Source organism: Chlorocebus sabaeus, chromosome X, assembly GCF_047675955.1.
Source record: "Chlorocebus sabaeus isolate Y175 chromosome X, mChlSab1.0.hap1, whole genome shotgun sequence".
Taxonomy (NCBI): domain Eukaryota; kingdom Metazoa; phylum Chordata; class Mammalia; order Primates; family Cercopithecidae; genus Chlorocebus; species Chlorocebus sabaeus.
The window spans coordinates 114,130,049-114,139,168 of record NC_132933.1 but is presented as its reverse complement, the minus strand read 5'-3'; positions in this window follow the sequence as shown (position 1 = coordinate 114,139,168).

The following is a 9,120-nucleotide window of genomic DNA, read 5'->3' as shown; positions in this document are numbered from 1 at the left end:
AAACACTGCATGTTCTCACTCATAAGTGGGAGATGAACAATGAGAACATATGGACAAGGGAGGGGAACATCACACACCAGAGCCTGTTGGGGGGTGGCGGGCAAGGCGAGGGAGAGCATTAGGGCAAACACCTAATGCATGCGGGGCTTAAAACATAGATGACGGGTTGATAGGTGCAGCAAACCACCATGGCACATGTATACATATGTAACAAACCTGCACATTCAGCACATGTATCCCAGAACTTAAAGTAAAATAAAATTTAAAAAGAGTAACAAAATGGAAAGGTTAACACTACTGGATTTCAAGAATTAAATAAAACATCAGTAATCAAAACAGTGTGGTATTAGAGTCAGATCAGCAAAGAGATCAATGGAGAATAGAAAATCCAGAAATGGATTCACACACATACGGACAACTGATTTTTCACAAAGTTTCAAAAGCAACAGAGTGGATAAAAATAGCCTTTTCATCAAATGGTGCTGGAACATTTGGATATTCACATGCAAAAAAAAAAAAAAATGAATTTATAGCCACACCTTGCATAGAAAAATGAATATGAATCACAGAACTAATGTAAAACCTAAAACTACAAAACTTTTAGGAAAAAAAAAAAGGAGAAAATATTCACCTTTGGTTTCACAAAGATTTTTTAGATAAGACACTGATAAGAGAATGAAAAGACAAGCTACAAACTGGAAGAAAATGTTTACAGAGCATGAATCTGATAAATAACTTGTCTCTCTAATATATTAAAAAATCTCAAAACTCAATAAGAAAACAATGCAGTAAAAATGGGAAAAAATAGTTGAACAGACATTTCACCAAAGAAGATATACAGATGGGAAGTAATTAAATAAAAACACACTTAATATCATTAGTCACTAGGGAAATGAATATTAAAATCACAATAACATATCACTACTCACCTATTAGAATGCCTAAAATTAAAGTGATTTTACCATACCAGGTGTTGATTTACCACGACAACTGGAAAGCTCCTATAGCGCAGGCTGGAATGTGAAATGATCCAAGTACTTTGGAAAACATTTTGGCAATTTCTTAAAATGTTAAAGAAAAACCTACATATGATCTAGCCATTCCACTCCTAGGTATCTAAGCGAAATAAAAACACGGTCCATACAAAAATTTGTACACAACTGTTCACGGCAGCTTTATTTGTAATAGCCAAAAATTGTTAACAACACAAATGTCTGTTAACAGGTAAATAGCTAAACAAATTCTAATATATTTACAGAAAGGATAATAAGAAATGAACTAATGATATGCATAGGAACATGGATAAATCTCAAAGCGCTGGCCGAAAGAAACCAGACAAAAGAGTATGTACTGTGTGATTCCATCTAAATAAAATTATGGAAAGCACAAACTCCTCCATAGTGACAGAAAATCATAGCAGTGGTTGCCTGGGGGCAGGTCTAGGATAGGGAGGGGCAAAAGGGCATCAGACATTTTTGGGGTGGGGCTGATAGATACGTTTATGATCACGACTGTGGTGATGATTTCATGTGTGTACACACGTCAAAACTTATCAAATCATACGTTTTAAATGGGTGCACTCTAATTTATGTCAAATATGTGTGTCAAGACCCAGGAATTTCACTGAGGTATACATATAGTCAAGAGAAATGAAACCATCTGTTCATGGAAAAACTTGTACCCAGAGGTTTACAGCAGCATTACTCATGGTAGCCCCAAAGCAGAAACAACCCAAATGTCTATTTACTGATGAACTGATAAATAAAAGGTGGTATGTCCATACAATGAAATACAGATGATCCTGACTTATGATGGTTTGACATAAATTTTTTCGAATTTATGGTGGTGTGAAAGCCATACATATTCAGTACAAAGCGTACTTCAAGTGCCCACACAAGCATTCTATTTTTCACCTTCAGTACAGTATTCAATAAATTACATGAGACATTCAACATTTTATTATAAAATAGGCTTCGTGTTAGATGATTTTGCTCAATTGTAGGCTAATGTAAGTGTTCTGAGCATGCTTAAGAACGGCTAAGCTAAGCTACATTTGGTAGGTTGGGTCCATTAAATGCAGTTTTTTTGTTTTGTTTTGTTTTGTTTTGTTTGAGATTGAGTCTCACTCCATCGCCCGGGCTGGAGTGCAGTGGTACTGCTACCTCCTTCTCCTGGGTTCAAGCAACTCTTCTGCCTCAGCCTTCTGAGTAGCTGGGATAATAGGCACGTACCACCATGTCTGGCTAATTTTCGTATTTTTAGTAGAGACGAGTTTCACCATGTCCAGGCTGGTCTCAAACTCCTGACCTCAAATGATTCATCCACCTTGGCCTCCCAAAGTGCTGGGATTACAGGCGTGAGCCACAGCACCCAGCTACATGCAGTTTTAACTTATGATATTTTCAATGTACAATGGGTTTGTCAGCACATAATCCCATCATAAGTCGAGGCACATCTGTATTATTGGGCCGTAAAGAAGAATGTAGTACAGGTATATGCTACAACATGGATGAACTTCAAAAACATTAAGCTAAATAAATGAAACCAGTCACAAAAAGACAAATATTGTACAATTCCATTTATATAAGCTATAAATAATATGTATAGAGAAAGAAAATAGATTAATGGTTACCTAGGGCTGGGGTGAATAGATGTTGTGGAGAAATGGAGAATGATTGCTAAAGGGTACAGGATTCCTTTTTGGGGTGATGAAAATGGTCCACAATTGATTGTGGTGATAGTTGTACAACTCTGTGAATGTAAGTGTACACTTTAAATGCTTGAATTCTATGGTGAGCAGAGTATATCTCAGTAAAGCTGTTATAAAAATATGTACGTTGATTATGAATTGTTGATTATTTTTAGAAGGTATACTTTGTGTTACCAAATTCTTCTGAGTCTTGCCCTAAGGGTGGTTGTTTTTTAAAAAGTGAATACAATTCTTGTACAGATTAGTAAGTATTCTATCTCCATTGCACTGTGTCATATTTTCTAAGTTTATTCAGGTTGTAACAATAGATGAAGGATGTTTGAATTCCTTGAATTCTTAGCACATCTGCTTGCCTCTGAAGAGTCATTTCTGTATATGTAAATATTTTTAAAAATTGTTTCTACAAGCAATTGTGTGCTTTTTCTGACTATGTGATAGCAAGCACAAATCAGCAAAGGAAGGGAGTATCTTTGTTTTAAAACTTTTCATCGAGGCAAAAGACATACAGAAAGTACTTATATCACAAGGACATTTTGGATGGATTTTCACAAAATAAATGCATTAAAATCACTAGCACCCACATCAAGATACAAACCATTCCCAGCATTCCAGAAACTCCCTCACCTTTAGTAAAATATATCTTTTAGAAAATATGGTAGTAAAAGCCACATAGCATAATTTTACCACCTTAACCATTGTTAAGTATACTGTTCAGTAGTGTTAAGTATATTCGCATAGTTGTGAAAAAGAGCTCCAAAGCTTTTTCATTCTGCAAACCTGAAACTCTATACCCATTAAACAACTCCCCATTCTTCTTTCACCCCAATCCCCTGGTAACCAGCATCCTATTTTCTGTTTTTATGAAGTTGACTACTTTAAATATCTCTTACAAGTGGAGTCATACAGTAATTGTCTTCTATGGCTGGCTTATTTAACTTGGCTTAGTGTCCCCCAGGTTCACCCATGCCAACACAAATTGCAGAATTTCCTTCTTTTTCACGGCTGAATAATATTCCATTATATGTATATACCACATTTTGTTTATCCACAGACATTTGGGTTGCTTCTACCTCTTGGCTATTGTGAATAATGTTATGAATATGAGTGTGCAAATCTGAGAATGTCTTTTAATACTAAGAATAGCTAACACTGTTGGCATTAATGTTTGGAACTGTTCTAAAGATTTTGTATACATTATTATCTCATTTAATTTTCACAATGATATGAATTGGGGAGTGCTCTTGTTATCTCTGTTTTACAGATTAATAAGCTGAAAAACAGGGAGGTTAAGCAACTTTCCAGAAGGTCGCACCAGTGAAGTTGGAATTCTCAATGAATCAGTAGACTGGCAACAGGGCTATGCTGTTAACCACCACGCTATACTGCCCCTTCTTTATTTTCTATAGTGACGCTACAAAGTGTCTCCTATGAAGCATTGCCCATGTGTGCACTCATAAAATGTTCAGGTCACCCAATTACAGCCCTGTTTAATTAAAAACATGAGCATTCCCTCATGGAGCCCCACATTTCTTTCAATTTTGACTCATTTACAAACTGCAACATCATAAAGCATATTTATTAAGCACCCGACCTTCTAAAGTTCCTTTTCTTGTTCTGGCCAAGCATTTCAGAAAAGCTGTACATTGGAATGAAGAAATCAAAATTAGCTTCAATACTCAATTCTATAAAAAGTTATTAGCAATTAGTACAGACTTAAGCGGGGAGGGGAGTAATTAGCCCTCTTGCCCTGAAAATTAATGGGTCCTTTTCATTATACCCCTAAGGGATATTTTACCCAATAACATTCCATTTCAGATTAAAATAAAATGAAGACTAAGTTATTTGAGAATGCTGGCTACATAACGATTACAAACCACAAATCTCACAAAGATTAGCCGAGAAGGAAGATCAAGCAGAACAACGAACTATTAATAATTCTAGACGGGATGAAGGTAATAAAATCAATGTGTCAATCATTCTACCAGAATCAAGAAAACGCAATATTTTTTGAAGGCATGGCCAGGCTTGTGTAAAATAAGAGTTGATGTAGTTCTGTATACGTTAAACTAGGCTTTCAGGAGTGGGTAGTTACTGGTAGTTACAAAAGAAATTAAATATACTCCATAAATTTCAATTTTAAGATGCTGGGGTCTATACAAAAAGACACTGTCTTTTCTACATTTCTAGGGAAAATCCTCTTTCTTTCCTGAAAAGGCCGAAAATGGCTCAAAACAGCACAGATTGAGTGTCAGCTGCTCCAAATGAACCACGAGGGGGCAGATGCAGACAGAAACTGACCAACAGGTTACCGGAGAACCCATTCACACTCAGTGACTTGAGATGGACTGCTGATAATTGCTTCCTGTATGTCAAATTGAACTTATAATTTATCTTATTTCCTTACTAAGAACTAGAAACCAAAGTAAAGCTGCCCAATTTTTTCTTTTGTCTTGATTATGATGCTTATGTAACCATTTGTAAGGAATACTGACCTAGGGGCCATGATAGCAGTTACGTGAATGCAAGGGAAATACAGTTTTATTTCTATTCCTCTCCAGCTCCAGTTTTACAGTCGTTTTCATCTTGACAGGCACTATGTGCATTCTGACTTACCCTTGTGGTTCCCCTCATCACTTGATGACTTGTGGTCTGATTCCAGAAACACTATCCCCAAACAAATCTGACTTTATAAGGCAGCCCATTGCCACACACATTTAACCTATACCACAGTCATTTCATAACAGGCAAGAGTTCACTCCTTCTACTACATAATGCTGTGTTGAAGCTTAGCCAGGAAAAGTTACAAAAGATAGAAAAACTAAGTGTCAGACCTATGCAGCAAATCGTGTAATTCCTGCCAATTTCTGAAACTTCCATCCTACATAAGCCCACGAAGAAATAACTTTCTATAAGGTGGTCAAAGCTGGATTGTGAAGTACTCACAATCTCATCCACATATCACTGCAATTGTTGTCTATATGCTGAGGAATAAAAATTGATGGTTTTTCATTCAGCAAACTGGACACTTAATATGTGCCAGACTAAAGACAGAAGAAATATGAGCCCTGTCCTCATGGAGCTTGCAATCAAGTAGAAAGCCAGATATCGAAAAGAAGGAATATCATAAATGGAATATTATGTTTTATGTAAAATCAGTGATTTGGACAGGGTGTTGCTTAACTGGGAGTAGGGGAGGGAGATGAGACGGATCAGATGTCAGATAATGCTTTGCTTCCTGAGGAAGGGGACCCTGAGTTCAGTGTTAAAGGCTGAATTGAGATGGCCAGGTAAGGCTGGGTGTGGTGGCTCATGCCTGTAATCCCAGCAATTTGGTGTTACAGGCAGGTCTTTGTTCTTAGAACTCTCAAGATGGTGGTGGGCCACTCCCAAGATGGTGGTGGCTGCTCCCAAGATGGCAGCAAGCCTTTTGTTCTCTGACCTTGGGTTCTTGGCCTCACGGATTCCAAAGAATGGAACCTTGGGCCATGCAGTGAGTGTTATAGCTCTATTTGAAGCTGTGGGTCGTGGAAGAGAACTGTGGTATCCAGCGACTAGTGTTCAGCTCAATTAGGATGAACCCAGGCACTTAGCCATGCAGGAACAACGGCAAGCCTTTAGCCTGATCAGGAGCGGCAATGAGCGCGTCACTGGATCAGAAGTGCAGCATACACCCTGCAGGATCTGGAGGGGTGGAAGTCAATGGCGGGTCTGCAATGTCGATGAACAGCAGTGGTGGACAGTGAGTGAAAGCTCAGCTCAAGCTGGAAGAAACATGGGCCAGAAGAGTGTGCAGTTGCAAGATTTAATAGAGTGAAAACAGAGCTCCCATACAATGGGAGGGGACCCAAAGGGGGTTGCCTGCTCCCAGCTCGAATGCCTGGGGTTTATATCCCAATCATTATTCCTCCCACTGTGCTCTCCAGATGATAGATGATTTGACTATTTCTTTACCTCCTGCTTTTAGCCTAATTGGTATTTTAGTGAGCCCTCTTTACTACATGATTGGTCGGGTGTGAGCTGAGTTACAAGCCCCGTGTTTAAAGGTGGGTGTGGTCACCTTCCCTAGCTAGGCTTAGGGATTCTTAGTTGGCCTACGAAATCCAGCTAGTCCTGTCTCTCACTGGGAGGCCGAGGCGGGGGGCTCACGAGGTCAGGAGTTCAAGACCAGCCTGGTCAACATGGTGAAACCCTGTCTCTATTAAAAAAAAAAAAAAAAGTACAAAAATTAGCTGGGTGTTGTGACAGGCGCCTGGAATCCCAGCTACTTGGGAGGCTGAGGCAGGAGAATCGCTTGAAACAAGAAGACAGAGGTTGCAGGGAGCTAAGATTGTGCCACCGTACTCCAGCCTGAGTAACAAGAGCAAAACCCCATCTCAAAATAAAGAGATGGCCAGGTAAAGAGAAGGTGGAAGAGCATTAGAGCCAAGGCAGACATTTGTAGTAAGAGGCAAGGCAAGATTAAGTTGGGTGTGATGGTGGTGGTGGGGTGGGTGATACCACAGAAGTTCTAAGTTGCTGCTGTGTTCACTGGGAGTTGTGAGAGACAAAGCAGGAATAGAGAAGGACAGAGCTCTATGGGCCTTATACACCAGGTGGAGGGTCAGGGACTGCAACGTTTAGTCAACAAAGAGCTGGGAGCTGTTTTGAGTAGAGGAAATTGATTGCTCTGGAAGGATTTGAGGGGCATGAGATTAAGATCAGAGAGACTAGTTAGGAAGTGGTATAATTATCCAGAAATGAGGCAAGCCTGAGCTAAAGCACTGATACTTGGGGTCAAAAGGGGTGACATTTTGGGATTCACATTGGCAGGGCTTGGTCATTGTTTGGATATGTGGATGGGGTGAGGGTGAAAGAGTAATCAGGAATGACTCAGATTTCCAGTTTGGATGGCTGGAAGGGTGGTGGGACCACCATTGGAGATCATGAACTCAGGAACAGGAGCAGAACTGGGGACAACAATGAGTTGGATTTTAGACAATTTGAGAGTTTGAGGTATTTCAGAGATATCTAGGTGCAGATATCTGGCAGGCATGTGAATATCAGCCAGGTGGATCTAAAAGTATGGGTCCAGAGATTGTTTAGGCTGCAAATTTTTTTTTTTTTTTTTTTTTTTTTTTGAGACGGAGTCTCGCTGTGTCATCCAGGCTAGAGTGCAGTGGCATGATCTCGGCTTATAGCAACCTCTGCTTCCTGGATTCAAGTGATTCTCCTGCCTCAGCCTCCTGAGTAGCTGGGATTATAGGCATCTGCCAACACACCCGGCTAATTTTTGTATTTTTAGTAGAGATGGGGTTTCACCATGTTGGCCTAGGCTGCAATCCTTAAGTCACCAGAAGCAGAAAAGATGGGGTGGATGAACTTTTTCCAGAGAATGAGTAGAGCAGAAGGACAAGACGAAACCCTCGGAGAACCCCAGCATTGAAGGAATAGGTGGAAGATGTGGGTCACCAGGCTGGGGCAGAGAAGGAATGGTCGGAAGCAGGCATCTTGTGGCAGAAAGTTCTGAGAAGAACCTCAGATGATAGGTTAAAAGTATCCAAACATCCTACTCATGTCATTATCATTTAGTAAATATTTGGGTATTTAGTACTATGAAAGTCATTATAGGAGGAGAGGGGATCCTAAGAAATCCACCACGGGACCCATGATCTCAAACGCCCTCAAATCTAGTGGGAGAAACAAACCACACTCATAAAAGAGGTCAAATGAAAGCCCAGGGAAGAGCCAAACAGCTGGGGAGGGTGAGGTCTAGAGGACTCTGTGGGAGTAAGGGAGCCAAGAAGATTTTAAAGAGAAACAGAAGATGGCTGACCTTGAGGGCCAAATGGGCCATAGGTGGAGGATGCACCAACACAGGGGAACATGACACAAAGGCCGAGAGGAGGACAATGTAGTATTTACTGTGGATGGGACAGCCACTTCACATTAGAGAATCGAGACGGATCCTACTGGAGAGGTAGCTCAAACGCAGGTGTTCAAAGGCATGTGTGCTTGCCTTGGGGAGTTCAGATGCTGCATAAGGGGAAATGGAAAGTTCAGGAAAAGGACTATCTTTATCAGCAAACCGTGACCACGTGTGTATCCTCCAAAGAGGAGTAAGAAGAAATGTTCCTGCCCTTCAGAGACAAATCAAAGGAGGGTTTCAGATAAATTAATACAACAGTGGTGTACCTTTTATTATGTACTTTTGAAATAGTCTGACAAATTCAGTTTTTGTTTCGTTTTAAGATGATATAATTTATCTGCTATCTTTGTTGCCACATTTCCTGGTTACTGTTATTTTCTGCTTAACCCTCAAACTTCAACAACAACAAAAGATAATAAGACACTACCTCAGTGAGACTTAGTCCATAAGAGTTTATAAACTTCATACTTTAATAGTAGCTTTTCTACTTCACAGTGCCTAAGAG